The 18266-nt window shown below is 44.7% G+C and overlaps 1 non-coding gene across 1 annotated transcript; it reads left to right on the forward strand.

Annotated features, from left to right (window-relative positions):
• The first annotated feature begins 17619 nt into the window (after positions 1 to 17619).
• Positions 17620 to 17692, forward strand: TRNAV-UAC (transfer RNA valine (anticodon UAC)). The gene has a single exon. It is a non-coding gene; the product is annotated as a tRNA-Val (tRNA).
• Positions 17693 to 18266: the final 574 nt, after the last annotated feature.

Below are 18266 nucleotides of genomic sequence, written 5' to 3' on the forward strand. Positions count from 1 at the left end.
CAATGTTCATTGCATCTCTATTTACAATAGCCAGGACATGGAAGCAACCTAAGTGTCCATCAACAGATGAATGGATAAAGCAGATGTGGCACATATATACAATGGAATATTACTCAGCCATAAAAAGAAACAAAATTGAGTTATTTGTAGTGAGGTGGATGGACCTAGAGTCTGTCATACAGAGTGAAGTACGTCAGAAAGAGAAAAACAAATACCGTATGCTAACACATATATATGGAATTTAAGAAAAAAAAATGTCATGAAAAACCTAGGGGTAAAACAGGAATAAAGACACAGACCTACTAGAGAATGGACTTGAGGATATGGGGAGAGGGACGGGTAAGCTGGGACGAAGTGAGAGAGTGGCATGGACTTACATACACTACCAAATGTAAAATAGATAGCTTGTTGGAAGCAGCCACATAGCACAGGGAGATCAGCTCGGTGCTTTGTGACCACCTAGAGGGGTGGGATAGGGAGGGTGGGAGGGAGAGAGACGCAAGAGGGAGGAGGTATGGGGATATATGTATATGTATAGCTGATTCACTTTGTTATAAAGCAGAAACTAACACACCATTGTAAAGCAATTATACTCCAATAAAGACGTTAAAAAAAGCACAGTGAGCTAACACTGCACACCTATTAGATTTTTTAAAAATTCTAATAATATCCAGTGCTGGCTAGGATATGAAGCAACTAGAACTCTTATAGTTTGCTGGTGGGAATGCAAAATGGTGCAGCCACTATGAAAAAATAGTTTGGTAGTTTTTCATACAGTTGAACATGCATATGGCACTTGCCATATGACATAGCAATCCTACCCATCCGTGGATATTTACTCCAAAGGAACGAAAGCTTATATTCATACAAAAACCTGTACACAGGTTCATATGGTCAAATACCGAAAACAGCCCAAATGTTCTTCAATGGGTGAATGGATACACAAACTGTGGGACATCCATACAATGGAATGTTATTTACCAATCAAAAGGAACAAACTACTGATACACACAAGCTGGATGAATCTCAAAGGCATTATGCTGAAAGAAGCCAGGCTTAAAACGTTGAGTACACTTATATGACACTCTCGAAAAGACAAAACTGTAGTAACGGAGAACTGATTAATGGTTGCCAAGGTTTATGGGGTGGGGGGGGGAATATGACTACAAAGGAATTGCAAGAGGGAGTTTTGGAGGCGATGTTCTGTATCCTGATTATGGTGGTGGTAACACTAATCTACCCACGTGTTAAAATTCACAGAACTGTACAACAAGTCGGTTTTACTGTACACTAATTTAAAAATAAATTTTTTTTTTTTTTTTTTTTTGCGGTACGCGGGCCTCTCACTGCTGTGGCCTCTCCCGTTGCGGAGCACAGGCTCCGGACGCGCAGGCTCAGCGGCCATGGCTCACGGGCCCAGCCGCTCCGCGGCATGTGGGATCTTCCCAGACTGGGGCACGAACCCGTGTGCCCTGCATCGGCAGGTGGACTCTCAACCACTGCGCCACCAGGGAAGCCCTAAAAATAAATTTTTAAAAAACTTCAGAGCTGGCTCTGGCTTAGCACCTTTGGGTCTGTAGATATTAAAGTCCCCATGGGCTGACTCTGACTGCCAAGGGCCTTCTTAAAGCACAGCCAGAAGCAGTGTCTGCTGCTATAAACTACGAGCACTACGGAAAACACTTGCCTTTCCCTCTGACTTCACTTTTAGCTCTCTATACATGGGCAAAACTCAAAAAAAACAGAGATCCCAGTGAGAAAACGCACCCCATCCATCCTTTACTTAACAGATACTTACTGAGCAAGTTCTAGCTACGAGGCAGGGATACAACAATGAATACACTCTGATTCATTTCCCTACCAGGTTCACAGTGCAATGAGGGACACGGGCCCATCCACAAATAATTTCAAGACAGGAGGTGTAGGTACAGAGATATGCCGTGTGTGCTATTGGAGCCCAGAAGGATATGAGCCCTACCAGGGCAAGTCAGGTAATGCTTCCTAGAGCATACAAAGTGGAGAAAGGCATTCCAGGGCACTCGGAAGCAGGTTACATTTGAGTAATGTTTCCTGAGACTAGGGGATAGAGGGTGTATAGAGCAGAGGATGGGGATGTGAACCTGAGGAGGCAGATTGGTGCCAAGTGTGACTGTTCTTGAAAATCGCAGCAAAGAAGTCATACTTTAATCTGTCAGTTAAGGATTGCAATTTCAAATGCTTATATAGGCTGGAGTACATAATATAAATGAATAAAGCAGCCTAGGTGGAAATGATCGGACATTCTAGAGAGTTCTTGTCTAAATGAGGCAGCTGCTACTTACCAGTAGCTCCCTCTTAGGCTGTCATCCAGAAATCCTGGCCCACTGTTACCCAGTGTAATTTTTCAAGAGAAACTGACACACTTTTATGTAAAATCTCCCTATTTTTAAATGTCAGTATGAGTATACGTCTACAAATTATAAGATGTCATCGATTACAAGGTGTACTATTATTTTATGTACGAATAAGAAAGAAAAAAGCCACCCATCAAACTATGACACTCCATCGATTTTAAGGCACGTTCCAATTTCAGAGGTGCCAAAATGTGAAAAAATGTGCATTTTAGAATCGATGAAATGCAGTAATTCTCATTTTCTCAGAACACTGTATAGACTCCGGGGTGAGGCTGCCAGATTGCAAACTCTGTTTAAGTGAAGGGGAGCCTAAGAGTAATCTGATTAGATTCACACTTTAGGAAGATCACTCTGAAGGTCAGATGTGATGACCTGGGAAAAAGCCAGCCAGAGAAAGACCAATGAGGAAGCTCCTGCAAGGATCCAGGAGATCGATGATAAGTGCTGAATTAAAGCGGTGGCACTGGAGATCAGGGGCCAAATGTGAAAGCCTTTTTCTTTTTAACGTGAAAGTCTTTTAGGTAATAAGTCCCACAGGTCCCAGACTGGGTATAGGTAGCAAGGGGGACAGAGGCATCCAGAATGATTCCAAGGTTCCTAGTTTGGAATACCAGATGGATTCATCACTTCTTCAACAATGCTCACTGGGTGCCAGGCACTGCACTGGGCCCTGGGGGTACAACGGTGGATAAGACAGACATGGTCCCTGCTCTCTCGTCATTTACGGTCTAGTGAGTGACGCCATTAATTGCGGTAGAGTGCTACCGGGTATGGGGTAGGACGCGAAGGGGGACAGGCGTGTTTATGGTGGAGAAAAATAACGAGTTAAAATGTCCGTATAGCCAGTAGAAGCTCCTTTTAAAGCCCAGAAAATAAATCAGGTCTGCAGATTCTGATTAAAGAGGTCATCAGGTTACCGATAACAGTTAAAGTGATTAGAGAAGGTAAAACAGGCTGGGAGAGCTTGTAAAGTCACAAGGCTTTAGGGGCAAAATCAGAAGCCCAGAGGAATAGAGACATTTAAAGGGAATGAGGAGGAAGGAGCAAACAAAGGAGACTAAAAAAGCAACAGTCCAGAAAGGAAGAGGCCCAGGAGAGACGGTTATCTGTAAACCAAGGGAGACATATTATCATATAATCCAATATGCCTTTATCTATAATTACTGCACAGGGTAATTTACCTTGGCAATGTACAATTCAGATTTTCAGAGTTTTATGGGTATTTTGCATGAATTCCAAATAGGCTTATCAGAACTGCTTCTTATTTAGAGAGTTGTGATATTTTTAAATATTGCCACAATCTGTTCGTTTAGCTTGCATGTGCTTGCGTTTTGCAAGCGCCTCAGTTTGACATCCAGCATGAGTCAATGGCAGAGCAATGTAATTCCTTCTTTCTTTTCCTTCTGCAGGAGCTATAATCTGTCATTCCAAGACAAATGTAAAACAAAGAATACACATTTATGCAATTCCCTCTCACGTCAAAGCACTGTGAATTGGGCAAAACTGACCTAGGCACAGACAGTGGAGTCCCTTTGCAAGATCATCACGAGGGCCTTGGCCCAGAGCTCTGTTAACAGGTGAGCCTGTGATATAATAAGATACTCTGGTCCTCTGGACTTGTTCAGAAAGGCCCTTCATTTTATGGGAGAGGAAACCAGGCCCAAAGAGGTTAAGCAGCCTCCCCAACATCATAGTTGTACAACTTGGTGGCCAGTACTCTTTCTATTACATCAAGGTGATCCAATTCCACCCTATAAAGATAGCTCCAGGGATTTCCCTGGCGGTCCAGTGGTTAAGACTCTGAGCTCCCAAATGCAGGAGGCACAGGTTTGATCCCTGGTTGGGGAACTAAGATCCCGCATGCTGCACGGTGTGACCAAAATAATAATAACAAATAAATACCTTTCTAAAAGATAGCTCCAATGCAATATATATTAAAGTACGACAAACTCCATACACAAAACATTAACTCTACTAGAGTTGGCCAAACAACTAGACAGAGGAAGGTTAACTTTTAAACATATAGTTCCATGTCTACCCAGATTTCATTCAATTTATCTGCTACTTTAAGAGTTTTTATCCTTCCCTCTAAGTTTTACCAGTTCCACACAGGTTGAAGGAAAACAGACTCCGAGATTTTCACTTTGCTGGTTGCTGAATTAGCAACCATCGTCACGCTTGTAGATTTACTTGAAGAGGATTCCTCAGGCTCATCTGGAATTTTCCAGAGGTAGATTCTAGAATTATTCTTTAATAGGTTGCCTTGGCAACCCCACAGTGATGGAGGCAGGTATGACAGTACCTGCCAACAGAATGTGAACGACACAACCTGGATGAGAGAACCACTTCCTGCTTACTGGGAAGGCAGGTTCCAGGTTCTTCAAGCTTTCTTTTTGCCAACCGTTGCCTCCCTTTCAACCATTTTCGTTTTTATGAACACAGACAACAACAGTTGGTTTCTTAGAGGAATGTTGAAACTATTACCTAAAGCAAGGCCGAGGAAAGATCCATGGCTTTCTTTTCAAAACACTTGCTAGTATTGCCTCAGATGACTAAGAGTTTATGGTGAAGACTGTGGAAAAGTTTTTAGTTTAAGAATACTTATTCTTGGGAATTCCCTGGCGGTCCAGTGGTAAGACTCGGCACTTTCACTTCCATGGGCCCAGGTTCGATCCCTGGTTGGGGAACTAAGATCCCACAAGCCGCAGAGGCGTGGCCAAAACCAAAACAAAACAAAAACTTATTCTTGTCTTGGTTTTATTCATACATTCATTCAACAAATATTTGTTGAGCATCTACTGTGTGCAAGGCACTGTTCTAGACCCTGGGGATATACTACCAACAGAACTGACAAGGTTGGTCCCTTCCCTCATGAAGTTTATAGCCTTGTGGGGGAAGTAAACATTAATCAAATGATCATAAAAATAAATGTGAAATTGCAAAGGAGAAGTACATGGATTATAAGAGTGAGTCAGGAGGTCAAGCAAAGGCTTCTGAAGATAACATTTTTTTATTTTATTTTATTTTATTTGGCCACACAGCGTGGCAGGTGGGATCTTAGTTCCCCGACCAGGGATCGAACCCATGTCCCCTGCATTGGGAGTGTGGAGTCTTAACCACTGGACCGCCAGGGAAGTCCCTGAAGTCGATCTTTAAACTGACATCGGAAAGACAAATACTGATTACTTAGTTGAAAGTGCTGATAGGGGAATGGAGTCAAGCATACACTTGAATTAAGGTTCAGTGACCTGGAGTACATAACTAGACTCCATGATTTGGGGACTTTCAAAGGAGAATCTAGGGTTTAATATAGGTCTTAGTTTACTAAAGCTGAAGTTAGTATCTTCACCAATATCCCAAAGAGGGCACAATCTGTGAGTGTCATTTACATAAAACTCTCTAAAACAGTGCTTCTCAAACTCTGATGTGCTTATAGATAACCTGGGGATCCTGTTAAAACACAGATTCCTGGGCCCAGCCCCTAGAGGTTCTGATTCAGTAGGTCTGGAGTAAAGCTCATGAATCTGTATTTCTAATTAATTCCCAAGTGATAGTAAAGCATACTTTGAGAGGCACTGCCTCATAACACAGTATGATATTTGTTTAAATCTCTATTTCTTTTTCAACCCACTCTTTCATGACTTTTAAAGTCAAACTATATTCTACAATGCTTTTGTGATTTTTACGGTCAATTCAGTAGTATCACCAGAACAAGAGAATGTTGTGATGTATAAATCAAACAATGCCATAGCTAAAGGTTTCAAATATTTGGAAAGAATGAGAGAAATAACAATTACAAGCAAACTGAGGTATCAGTAATGTACTAAAACTTCACTAATTTACCCCAGTGAGGTGGACTGTTAATTCTTATTTTGTAATAAGTCTGATTTACAAAGTGGTTTTAAGGAATGTAATACAAATTAACCTGATGTAACTAAGGACAGGCAATTCCTATATGTTTAATGACTTTTACTTTAACAGGTAGATAAGAGCTATTTGTAATGAATACTCTCACATTTTGAATGAAGCTCTGGATTTTACATTACATGAGATAAGAGTAACCTCCCCGCTTAGGTCTCTGTTTCTCACTACTAAACACAATTCCTGCTGATACGCCATGATCCTGTTGGTATGGCTACATGAAAAGGACACTAGGAAAACCAATTGGTGAGAGATCCAAGATTTCTCTGCACTGTTTTTCCTGAGAAGGTTGTGAAGTTAATATAGGGTCTGGAGCGAACTACTGTCATTTTTAAAAATAAAAAATGAAGTCTCTGTGCGTGGAAGAATAGGAGGATTAGGAAAGGGGACCAGGAGTAAGTTCTTGTAATTCTGAGTAAACATCAGCTCTGCCACTTACAAGGTGGGCACCTTAGGTAACTTTTATTACTTCTCTGGGCCTCAGTCTTCTCATTTTTAATATAGGGATAATAATATTTAAATGGAATAATCTAAGTGGAAAATTCTTCATAAACTATAAAGTGCTAAACAGATATTAGCTACCATTTCTAGGAGAGGCCTACATTTCCTGAGTGGTTACACATCCTGGAGAAGAAATGTGGTCTGACCGGTGGGTTGGGGTATGTCTGGGAGCATCAGAGAATTCGGTTCCAGAGTCAGATCTAGCTCCACCACTTAACAGCTGTGTGTGAGCTTGGGAAAATTACATGACCTCTCTGTGCCTGTTTCTTAAAAACCAGGATAGTAATAGCGCCACCCACACTGCGTTGACGTAAGGAATAAATGGGTTCATAGATACTGTGGCAGCCACTGCTAGTTGCCTAGCCAGTATCTATTCTCCTTTCTTCCTTACCAATAAAGTCCCAATTTTATTCTAGGTGGCAATGGACTCAGCCACCAAAACTTGATTTGCTAGGATCCCTCGCAGTTAGGGGTGATCCTGTGACTCTGTTCTGGCCAATACGACATAAGCCGAAATCTACTGGCTGAGGCTTCCAGAAAAGCCATTTTTCTGATAAAAAAGACAAGACAGCTGTCATGAGCCCTTTCCTTTTTGCCCTTCCCCCACTGCGCCTGGAACCATGACATAATGCCTGGAGGAGGAGCAGCCCTCTTGAGTGCATTAGGAAGAGAGGCTCATGCTGAGAATGATACTGCAAAAAGACTGAAGGATGAGCCTGGGACACAGATGACGATGTGAAGTTGCTTCTTTCCTAACATCATATCACATGAGATAAAAGGCAACCCCTCTGTGTTAAGTCCCTGTTATTTCATCATTTACCTCATCACACGCGGCCGAACATTCTCTAAGCGATACTCGTAAAGCAGTTTGAGTGATGCCTGGCTTACAGTTAGGATTCAGTAAATGTTATTATTTGCCCAGCATTTTGTTGCCTAACCAGGTGGCCCACAAGTATTCCCCTCCATCCCTTGCAATAGTACCCCAATTTTCCTTTATGAGATCAACCCTCTCCCTATTCTAAGCCCTGTGGTTTGCATGGGATTGACACCACCCTCCACTCTAAGTGTGAGACTTCACTGGCTTAATTCAATCAGCATGAGCCCACTTCCCAAGCAAGAGTGACTGCCCAGGGCTGGGCACATAACACAGGCCTAGGCAGCTCGCCCATCCTCTTCTCCTGGCAAAAGGGAGTGTTCAGGTGGGCATGTAACTAAAGACTGGCAATATGAGTAATCTCCGGGCTCCTATTCTATTTAATCAAATCAATTTAGTCAAGGACAATAAAAAATTCATATCCAGATCGCCTTTCCCAAAGAAAAGAAACAGCAATAAAATCTACCATTTGCAATTGTATGAATTCATTCAAATTTCTCTTCCAAAAGAAAAAAAAACCCAGCCGGCTGAAACTGTTTTGTTTTTGTTTTTTGTAAACGCGTCCAGGAGAACTCCTTTAAGAACAGATGTGCATCTGGGTTTTCGAATGAACGTTGGACCCAGAGGCAGACACTGGAAACCTATGACTAATATTTAAATAATATTCACAGACAGTTGTCATGGCAGCCTGCTCATTCTGCACAAAATAGAACCCACTGCATTTTAACAAGATTTAGCAAAGGAAAGCTGCTAGCCTGCAGACAGCCTCTAACTGAGTTAAACAACCTATTAATTGGTTTTGGTTTTATTATTATATATAGCCTTCAGACTATACCCTAACTGTATCCAAAAAAATCACAAACACTTAAAATCACTAATACAAACACATAAGATGATCTTTGTTTAACACCTCCACCACTCTTGAAATCTTCCCATCAGACTAGGAGGAAAGCTTAGAGGCAAGTCCCATTGTGTGCACAGCTGAATCCACTTAAATCTAAAGACAGTAAGTTTGGTGGAAGTAGAGTGAAATTTCATTTCCGCCACCAATTAGCATTGGCTGGATGCCACTATCAGGCACCTCCTCTTAAGTGGGGTTCTGTAGGAGTGGGGAGGAGCCAAATTGTTTTGTGCTCAATTACATAGTCCCAGGGGAGTGACTTTAGAAACTGGAGGCATCTCAAGTCATATAAATAATGGAGGGGGAGACAAAGTATTTACAGCTGATCTGTTTCTCCCTTGAGGGGCTATCAAATATAAGCTCATTGAATGTGATTGCAGGTGATTTTGTAGATTATATATAGCTGGTGTTGAGGGGAATACTACACGAGGCCATCTTTCCTTTTAGACAGGCTTTCCCATATCACCCTGCCCCTCTGCCTGCTCTTTTGAGTTTCTTCTTTAAGAAAGAAGAGACAGGGTCTAATTAAAATTCAGTAACATCCAAAGTTAGGAAAAACCACATCAAGCCATTATCATCCATTAATACCTTGGAATGAATCAGTCCTTTGGGTTAATTAATGTTCTTCAAACTCCTTGAGATGGGGCCATGTCATACACTTAAAAAAACAAAACAAAAAATTCCCACGCTACCAAACACTGAGCTCCTAGACATATTGCAGGTATGTGACAATAAACAACTTCAATCAAGGGACTGGGACACTGAAAAGCAGTCCCTCAGTAGCTGGTGGGCAGATTAAAGACATTGCCAAAATGGTATAGGAGAGAAATGTGGAAATACTGAATCAGTAGTGATTGTATTTTCCCTCAAATAACTGAAACTCCCACTAAACAGTAGCATTAAAGATTAGGGATTTTACTTTTCACATATAACCAGGAATCTGGAAGTAGTAAATTTGGGGCTGGGACCCAGGTAACTTCCTTCTTTCTGCTGAGCAATGTAGCTTTCTTCTTCCTGACTGTCAACTCATGGTCACAAAATGGCTGCTCTCCCTCCAGCATCACATTTGCGTTCTGAGGAGAAAGTGAAGCTAAGGGCAAAATGGGGCATACCAGCTGAGTCTACCTCCTTTTAAAGAAATGGTTTTGTAAACCCAACTACTTCCATACAAGTCATTGGCCAGAACTGTGTCACACAGTCTCTTCTAGCTGTAAGCGAACCTGGGAAATCAAACTGTTTTAGCTGGACACATTGCTGAGTCAAACAAAACCAGGCAGTGCAGTGTAGAGGTTAAATACAGCCTATAGAGCCAGATGGCCTGGGTGTTAAAACCCCACTCCTTTATTTACTACCTGTGTGACTTAGTTACCTAATTATTCTGTGCTTTGGTTTTCTCATCTGTAAACTAAGCACAGTAACAATACCTTTCTCACAGGGTTCTTGTGAGGATTAAATGAGTTAATATGAGTAAAGAGTTTGAATAGTCTCTAATACATAGCAAGCATTATACAAATGTTTATTCTTATTTTTATTACTGACAAAAAGAAGATATCTGCTAGTTGCCCTGCTGCATCTGAGAACTGATGGCTGCCCAGGACGCCGGAAAACCAAAGCCCTGACCTGCCAAAGCGGCGATTCCCATGACCATCAGCCTCTTTCCACATTTCCTGGGAACTGAGAGCAACAAAACTTCCCAGTGTCTGAGCCAGGGAAGCAATGCCAGCCACTGCGGTGATGCCCAACATTTTAGACATGAACCATCAGGACTCCTTCAGTTGCAAGAGTCAGTAAACCCGACTCCCACTGGTCTAAGCAAAACTGGAAATGCACCCTTCAAATAGCTGAAGAGCCAACAAGTATACTTAAGGTCTGACTTGGTCGAGGCCTTAAATGATAGCACCTGGTCGCTGTTTCTCAGCTCTAATCCCTCGCTATTGGCTCCATTCTCAGGCTTCAGGCAGGCAGCCGATGTCTTTCAGACTTGTGGTCACCCACACTATCTTCTCAACATCCTCCCTATGTTTTGGTAATTCCCCACATCTGAGTCCTCGAAGGAGAAACAAGGAATTTGCTTTTCCAGCCTCTCTCATAGCAGGAGCACAGGTATGTGACCTAGGCTCTGCCAGAGACCTAAATTTAGAAAAGGGCAACACAAGGAGTCAAGGGGTTATGAAAGCCATCCTCTCCCAAAGTTAATGGCAGAAGGGTCCAGTTTGCAGATACAGCAGTGATAGAGACTCTGGGCCCCATCACTGGCTTGCATTGCTAACTCTGTATTCAGAAGGGGCAGCAGTGGGCAGGCATCTTTGATGGTGCAGCCCCTCAGTGAGATTTAGACATTATTCCTGGCTTTGGAATCTCCAAAGCCTTCTCGGAGAGCCTGTGGGCCACTGTATATCCTTTAATAAACTCATTTTCTTCTCAAACTAGTAGGAGTGTTGAATCAGCTTAGGTGATATTATACCCTAAATCTTAGTTTATAATTATCAAGGTTTATTTTTCACTGCTGTTCCTGCGCAGGTTGGCTGCAGTTCTGTAACATGTGGTCTTCCCTGTAAGACTCAGGCCAACCTCTCTCTGGGGCACTGCTGTGCTCATAACAAAGGGGAAACATCAAAGCAGCACCCTGCAAGCTGGCTCTTCACACCTGTGCTTGGAAGTGAGGCACATCGCTTCCGCCCACACCCAACTGGCAAAAGTCAGTCACCCGGTCAAGACTATCAGTGGGGCAACTGTGTAAAAATCCCATGTAGGGAAGAGCAGTAAATATTTTGGGCAAGAAGGTTCTGCTGTGGGCAACTCAGAGCCCCGTCTGATACAATGCAATAATCAGATGGCAGCAGAACCTCCAGCCTCTGGATTAGCTCACGTTGAGTCCAGGGTGAACACGGAAATGTCTCTTCTCAGGAATTCACACAAAAGGCCCAGGATTAGCTTTGATTGGGACTGACCTGGCGAGAGTCATTCCCCAACCCTGAACAGATCCATTCAAGACATATTCATTGAGCGGTTACTATGTACTAGGCGCTACTTAGGTTCTGGGGAATACAGCAGTGAACAAAACCAAATCCATGCCTCATGGAACTTTCATTCTAGTTGAGGATGATAGGGGACAGACAATATCTAGAAATAAGTAAATATCTAGAAAATTAGATAGCAATAAGCACTGTAGAGAAAAGCAAAGCAGGAAAGGGGGATACTGAGTTTCCAGGGTGAAGGGGAAAGGAAAATAGCAATTTTTAAATAGGGCAGTCAGGAAAGGCCTCACTGAGAAGATATCTGGGCAAATACCTGAGCAAGATGAGACAGCAAGCAATGGGGCGACCTAGGGAAAGAGCAGTAAAGGCTGCGAGAACAGCAGGTGCAAAGGCCCTGAGGCAGAAGAGTCCTACTGTGTTTGAAGAACAGCAAGCAGGCAAGTGTGGTCCTGTAAAAGCAATGTAATAGGATATATGATCAGAGAGGTAATAAGTGGAAGATCAGATCATGTAGGGCCTTGCAAGCCACTGTAAGGCTCTGGCTTTCTTTCTAGTTAAGGTGGGGAGCTACTGAAGGGTTTTGAGCAGAAGTGACACAATCTAACTTAGGTCCTAAAAGGATCACTCTGGCTACTGTGTGGAGAACAGTCTGTAGGGAGAAAACGGCAGAAGCCGGGAGGCCAGAATATGAGGTTCTCGGCAATGATCCAGACAAAAAGTGATGGTGGCTTTGATTAGTATGGTAGCAGGGCAGATGGTAGAAAGTGATTAGATTCTAGATAGATCTTGAAGGTGTAGCCAGTAGGATTCGCTAGTGAGATTAGATTTGAAGTGTGAGGGGAAAAAAGGAATCAAGTATGATTTCTTCCATTTTTTTCTATGTTTTAGGCCTAAATAACTGGAAAGATGAGGTTGCCCTTATCTGAGACAAGGAAGACTGAGAAAGGAGAGGGGATGGAGATCGGGAGTTTAGACACAGACAGAATAGGATTGAGATACCTATTAGACATTTAAATGGACATGTATAGTAGGTAGATTCGGAGTTTGGGGTAAAAGTCTGGACTAGAGATATAAATTTGGAATTCATCTAGGTTACAGACCATATTTAAAGCCATTAGATTAAATGAGGTCACCAGAGTGGTGAGAATGAATAGAAAAGTCCACGAACTGAGACCTGTGGCACACCCATGTTCAGAGGTCAAAGAGATGAGATCCAGCAAAGGTGACTGAGAAGGGGTGACTGGTGAGGTAGGAAGCAAAAATCAGGAGAGGGTGGCATCCTAAAAGCTGGGAGGGGAAAGTGCTTCCAAGAGGAGCAGAGGAACCGGAGAGAGCACCTAAAGACATATTTTCTAAGAGTTTTGCTATATAGGAGAGCAGAGAAATGGGAGTAGTTGAGGCAGCAATGAGATTAAGAGATTATTTTTTAATGATGAGAAAAAAATTACAGTATGGGACTTCCCTGGTGGCACAGTGGTTAAGACTCCAAGCTCCCAACGCAGGGGGCCTGGGTTCAATCCCTGGTTGGGGAACTAGATCCCACGTGCATGCCGCAACTAAGAGTTCACATGCCACAACTAAGGAGCTGGCAAGCCACAACTAAGGAGCCCACCAGTCGCAACTAAGACCCGGTGCAACCAAATAAATAAAAATTAAAAAAAAATTACAGCATGTTTGTATGCTGACGGGAATGATCCAATAGAGGAGGTAAATAAAGATGCAGGAGAGGGACTTACCTGGTGGTACAGTGGTTAAGGATCTACCTGCCAATGCAGGGGACACAGGTTCGAGCCCTGGTCCGGGAAGATCCCACATGCCACAGAGCAACTAAGCCTGTATGCCACAACTACTGAGCCTGTGCTCTAGAGCCCGCAAGCCACAACTATGGAACCTCAGTGCCACAACTACAGAAACTCAGTGCCACAACTAATGAAGCCTGCATGCCTAGAGCCCGTGCTCTGCAACAAAGAGAAGCCACCACAATGAGAAGCCCGCACACCGCAACGAAGAGTAGCCCCCGCTCGCCGCAACTAGAGAAAGCCCACGTGCAGCAATGAAGACCCAATGCAGCCAAAAATTTTTAAATAAAATAAAAATTTAAAAATAATAGTAATAAATAAATAAATAAAGATGCAGGAGAAAGAGGGGAGTTGTTGCAGGGCTTTCCTTGAGTAGGCAAGCGCAGGTGGAGGGCTGGGTGTCGACAGGAACTCAGACAAGTCATCTAGGGCAGGAGTTCTTAACTATGTCACGATTGACATTTGGGGCCCAGTTATTTCTTGTGGTGGGTGGCTGTTCTGTGCACTGCAGAATGTTTCACTACATCCCTGGTCTCTACGCACTAGATGCCAGTAGCACACTAACCCCGACAGCCCAGTGCGTCTCCAGACATCGGCAGATAGCCCCCAAGATTTTGCCCCCTCCGCCAGGGAACATTTTGGGTTCTCACAACTCGGGGAATGGTGCTATGGGCATCTAGTGAGTAGAGGCCAGGGATGCTGTGCAACATCCTACAATACACAGGATAGCCCCCCACGACAGAGTTACCCGGTCCCAAATGGCAACAGGGCTGTGGTAGGAAATCCCTGGTCTAGATCTAGGAGGGCACAGATGCAGGCAGGTGAGCAGATGTGGGGCTTACCTGTGGAAGTTCTCTTCAGGTTGCTTGCATTTTTTTTTCACTGAAATAAGGAAGCAAGGTCATCAGCTGTAGGTGAGGTTGGGGAAGGAGGTACAGGAAGTTTAGGGAGAGAAGACATGAACCTGTCCTCTAGGTGAGGTGGAAAATGAAAGGACAGGGAAAGTAGACATGATTCTGGGCCGCATTAAGAACACACTTGAGGTACTTACTCAAGAATTTAATGTGAAACCAGTAGGCCTGAAGGTGTGTTCCTCCTGGAGCCATATTCAGAGGCGAAGAGGGGAAACAGTTGGATTTAACAGACTGGTTTTGCCAACAACTACAAGCAACAAAGGGGCAAAGGAGTGATAAAAATGACCACAGAACTTGAACTGGGTAAAAAGACTGAGGGATGTAATTAACTATGAAAAGGTAGGTGGGCAAAAAGTAACGAACACCCATTCCAACAGGCTAGTTTCAAATGTTCTGATGAGCCGTAAAAGGGGAAAAATAAGGTGAACTCTGCCATACTAAGGTAACCACTCACTTTCCTTAGTAAATACTTGAATATACACTGAAAGACAAAGTACAACCATTTCTAAATGAAATCAGCTCAATGGAGCTTCCTAAGTCAGCTCGGTGTTTGGGGCCACGGTTTCCTTGGTTGACGAAAGCCAAACCATCAGTGAAGGAAGCCGTCAGTGAAGGAAGCCATCAGTGAGGAAACCATCAGTGAAGCCAAACGCTGGGGAAGTCACACTAAACACCTGAGAGATCAGAGGACTCAAAAAGTTTGAAGTGACTTCTAGTCTTTATTTGCTAGTTCGTTTATTTCTCTGGTAGTTGTTCAGATGATTATGGGCAGACCCGGGGGTCACAGGCCTCACAAATCTGACTGAACAGGCTAAAGTGCCAGGGGAAACTGTGGCCAACTGCAGCACAAGCCATGATGCTGGTGGTATCAAGGTGAAAGTCATCAACAGCGGTTCACGACAGGCTCTTACTTCTGGCTTTTAGGGATTTCATTTAAAAATTACAAAAGACAAAAAAGGTATCCACTTCCTCACTGGCATGCATACAAAATATTATAAGACACCAGTGGCACTCTTATGGGAACAACATGTAGCCTCTATGAACGCGGGCCTCCCCAAATCACTTAGATATCAGAAAACTGAGTATGAGCCCAGCCCCGCCACTCACCAGCAGGATGGTCTCGGCAAGACATTCGAACTCTTCGGCTTCAACTTCTTCAGCTGGAAAATGGAGACAGTAATACTTACCGTGGCTACCTCATAGGAATGTATGTGAAAGTGCTTTGTAAACCATATTGCACTTTACTAGCAACAGAGATTGTGAATACAACTTGAAGGCAGCAGAGGAGTGGAACAAAAGTCTCCCTCCTTTTTGCTAAAGGCAGAATCCTGTGTTGTGTGCATCAGAGGTGTACCAGCCTCTTTTCTTTGTGTGGGAACCTGGCCAAAGCTTGCACGTGGCGAACCCACCCTTATAGCAAGGGCAGACAGAAAGCTCGAGGAAGGGCAAAGTATTCCCTAGAGACAAACCAAAACACAACTAGTGAGTGTAATTTTAGGCCCAATTCTTGACAGCCTTGTTTTGAACTGACAAGGGTTTGGCAACGGGTTAAATATACTGATCACTGGGCATCATGGGAGTCATTATGGCTCACTGACTAGCAGGAAACATGGGGTTTTCATGAATTCATTCTCTGGCTAGTGGCTGTCCACTCATGGTCATCTCATGGCTCACAACCTAAGCGTCAAGTGTTCAAGAGGCCTCTCGAAACGTATCAACAAAAAGGCATTCTGGAAGGGGTCCATGATGAACATTACAGGGAGCTAACTAGGATATAGGAAACCTGGTACTAAAGAACCTAAGCCAGCCTGCCTCTATTTCTGTGGAAAAATTTACATGATAGATAAGTGCCTCCATTTTCCCAACCCGGAAAGTAGACAGAACATTTAGACCCAGAGGGAAAAGGGGGTGTCTAGTCCAGCCCATGCATTTCACAAAGGGGGATATAGAGGCTTGGAAAGTGAACTGATGTTCAAGAGTACACAGCTAGTGAGTAGCCAAGGCAGCGCTAGAATCCTGACCACCACCCCCAGATTAGTGCACCTTCCACCCACCTGTTTCTCCCAGGGGCCTTCCCAGGAAGACAGGAGTTGGCTGAAGGGGTTGCTTTCATACAATCAGTATCACTTCTCCATCATTCTGCCAGCCTCAAAGTCAGACGCCTGGGAAAAGGACAGCTGCAGCCTTCAGCCACTCCAACTCACCACTGAAAGAGCCGCCCCCGACCCACCCAAATGGTTTCAAGTGCGTTTTCAAGCTTGAGGATGGCGAGCAATCCCAGGATGGTGACGAAGATCCATCCAGAAGCACTGGGGAGGGCAAACGGCACCGACAATGGAAACCAAGAAACGATACCATACAGGCGGCCTTCGTAATGGAGGGTCCCAGCACCTTATCGGGACCACAGTCCTGGAAGCACACGGGCAGGCTCATGGGCTGCACTCTCACGGGCCCGCGCTGCGTTTAATGTTCTGCTGTCATGGTTGTGGAATTGTCAATAACTTATGATCAAGGAACCTGATATTTTCATTTTGCATTGGGCCCCTCAAATCTTGTGGCCGGTCCTGCTTCCCCCTCCCCGCGCCAGCCAAAGAGACGGCCTGTTTATACCGGCCTCCTCATCCCTCCCCTACCCCAGACAAATAAGATCAAACAAAAGCCCTGTAATTTTTAGCCCCTCTGGGGCTTCCGGAAGGGGAAGAATGTTGTGGAAAAGGTCAGGGGAGCATTAAGAGCCTGTATCCTCGGGGAAGAGGCACAGTGACCAGCTGCCTTTTCCAACCCTGGCAAAATAAAGGCCAATATAAAAATGAGCCCCCAGCCCTCCCCCCCAGCCCCGTGCTGCCTGAATCTTCGGGCTCCTTGTGGTGCTCCTGTGCGCCCTGCTCCGGACTCAAGGCTTCCAGTGCTGCCGGAAGCGGCTCAGTGTGCCCGGGGGAAAGTGGGGAAGTGCGGGTCCCTCAGGCTGAGGGGAGCTGTCAAAAGGGGCCGCGCCCCGGGTACTGTCCCCCTTCCGCCCACCGGGCCGACCTCGCCGACGCCCGGGCTGCGGGAAAGCTTGGGGAAGGGTGACTAGCGGGGCGGCGCTCTGGCCAGGAGGGTAACCCCTCGCCCCGGCCTCCCCGTGGTCGCAGGGGCGACGAGGCCGGCGGGGAGGAAGGACGAACTACCCAGACGCCGGAGCCGGAGCCCGCCACCTGGCCGCGAACACCAAATCTCACAGGCGGCGCGGGGCCACGGCGGGGGCGGAGTTACGGTGGATGGGCGGGGTTTCAGCCGAGGAGCCGGTTCTCATGTGACACTATGAATAAAGTAATGATAAAAGGCAGTTGCGAAGGGGTTCCATAGTGTAGTGGTTATCACGTCTGCTTTACACGCAGAAGGTCCTGGGTTCGAGCCCCAGTGGAACCAAACTGGCACGGTCGATTTTTCACTCTTTAAAGAAGAGAAGTGCTTTTCTTTCTCCCATTAATTTTTTTTTTAATCTTTATTTGTCTACTTTTTGGAATGTTTTTACCGCAGAAGCGTAATGACAGATAGCCACTCCTCCCATCCCTGCCGCCCTCGCCCGACCTAGGAAACAGCATAAGTGGGGGCCTGGCCGTGTTGTAGTCCCGAGGGCGACCCCGCCCCGCCAGGGCCCTACCCCGACCTCTCCTTCGGTGCTCCGGGGCGACCTCGGGAAATCCGGCGCTCGTGGGAACCAAGATCACCCAGCACGGCCCCTTCCTTACAAACCAGGGCAGGCCGGCCCTCCAAAGCCTCCAACTAAACTATGGCAGTACAGCGGTGCTTTGACTGCAGTTAAATTATTAAAGGTTTATTATTATTAAAGGTTTAATTTTTTCAGTAAACTCTAAAATACAGAGCAGAGAAAACAATAGTTGTTTTCTTTCTAGTACTGCGGTAGGGTTTGTTAAAGAGACCTTCGTCTGTTTAATGAAGAATCCATACATAGTATAGAATAAGCGTCAGGCTTGTGGAC

This window comes from Delphinapterus leucas, chromosome X (assembly GCF_059928025.1).
Source record: "Delphinapterus leucas isolate spDelLeu-1000000601 "Yukka" chromosome X, BTC_Dleu_Yukka2, whole genome shotgun sequence".
Classification (NCBI taxonomy): Eukaryota; Metazoa; Chordata; class Mammalia; order Artiodactyla; family Monodontidae; genus Delphinapterus; species Delphinapterus leucas.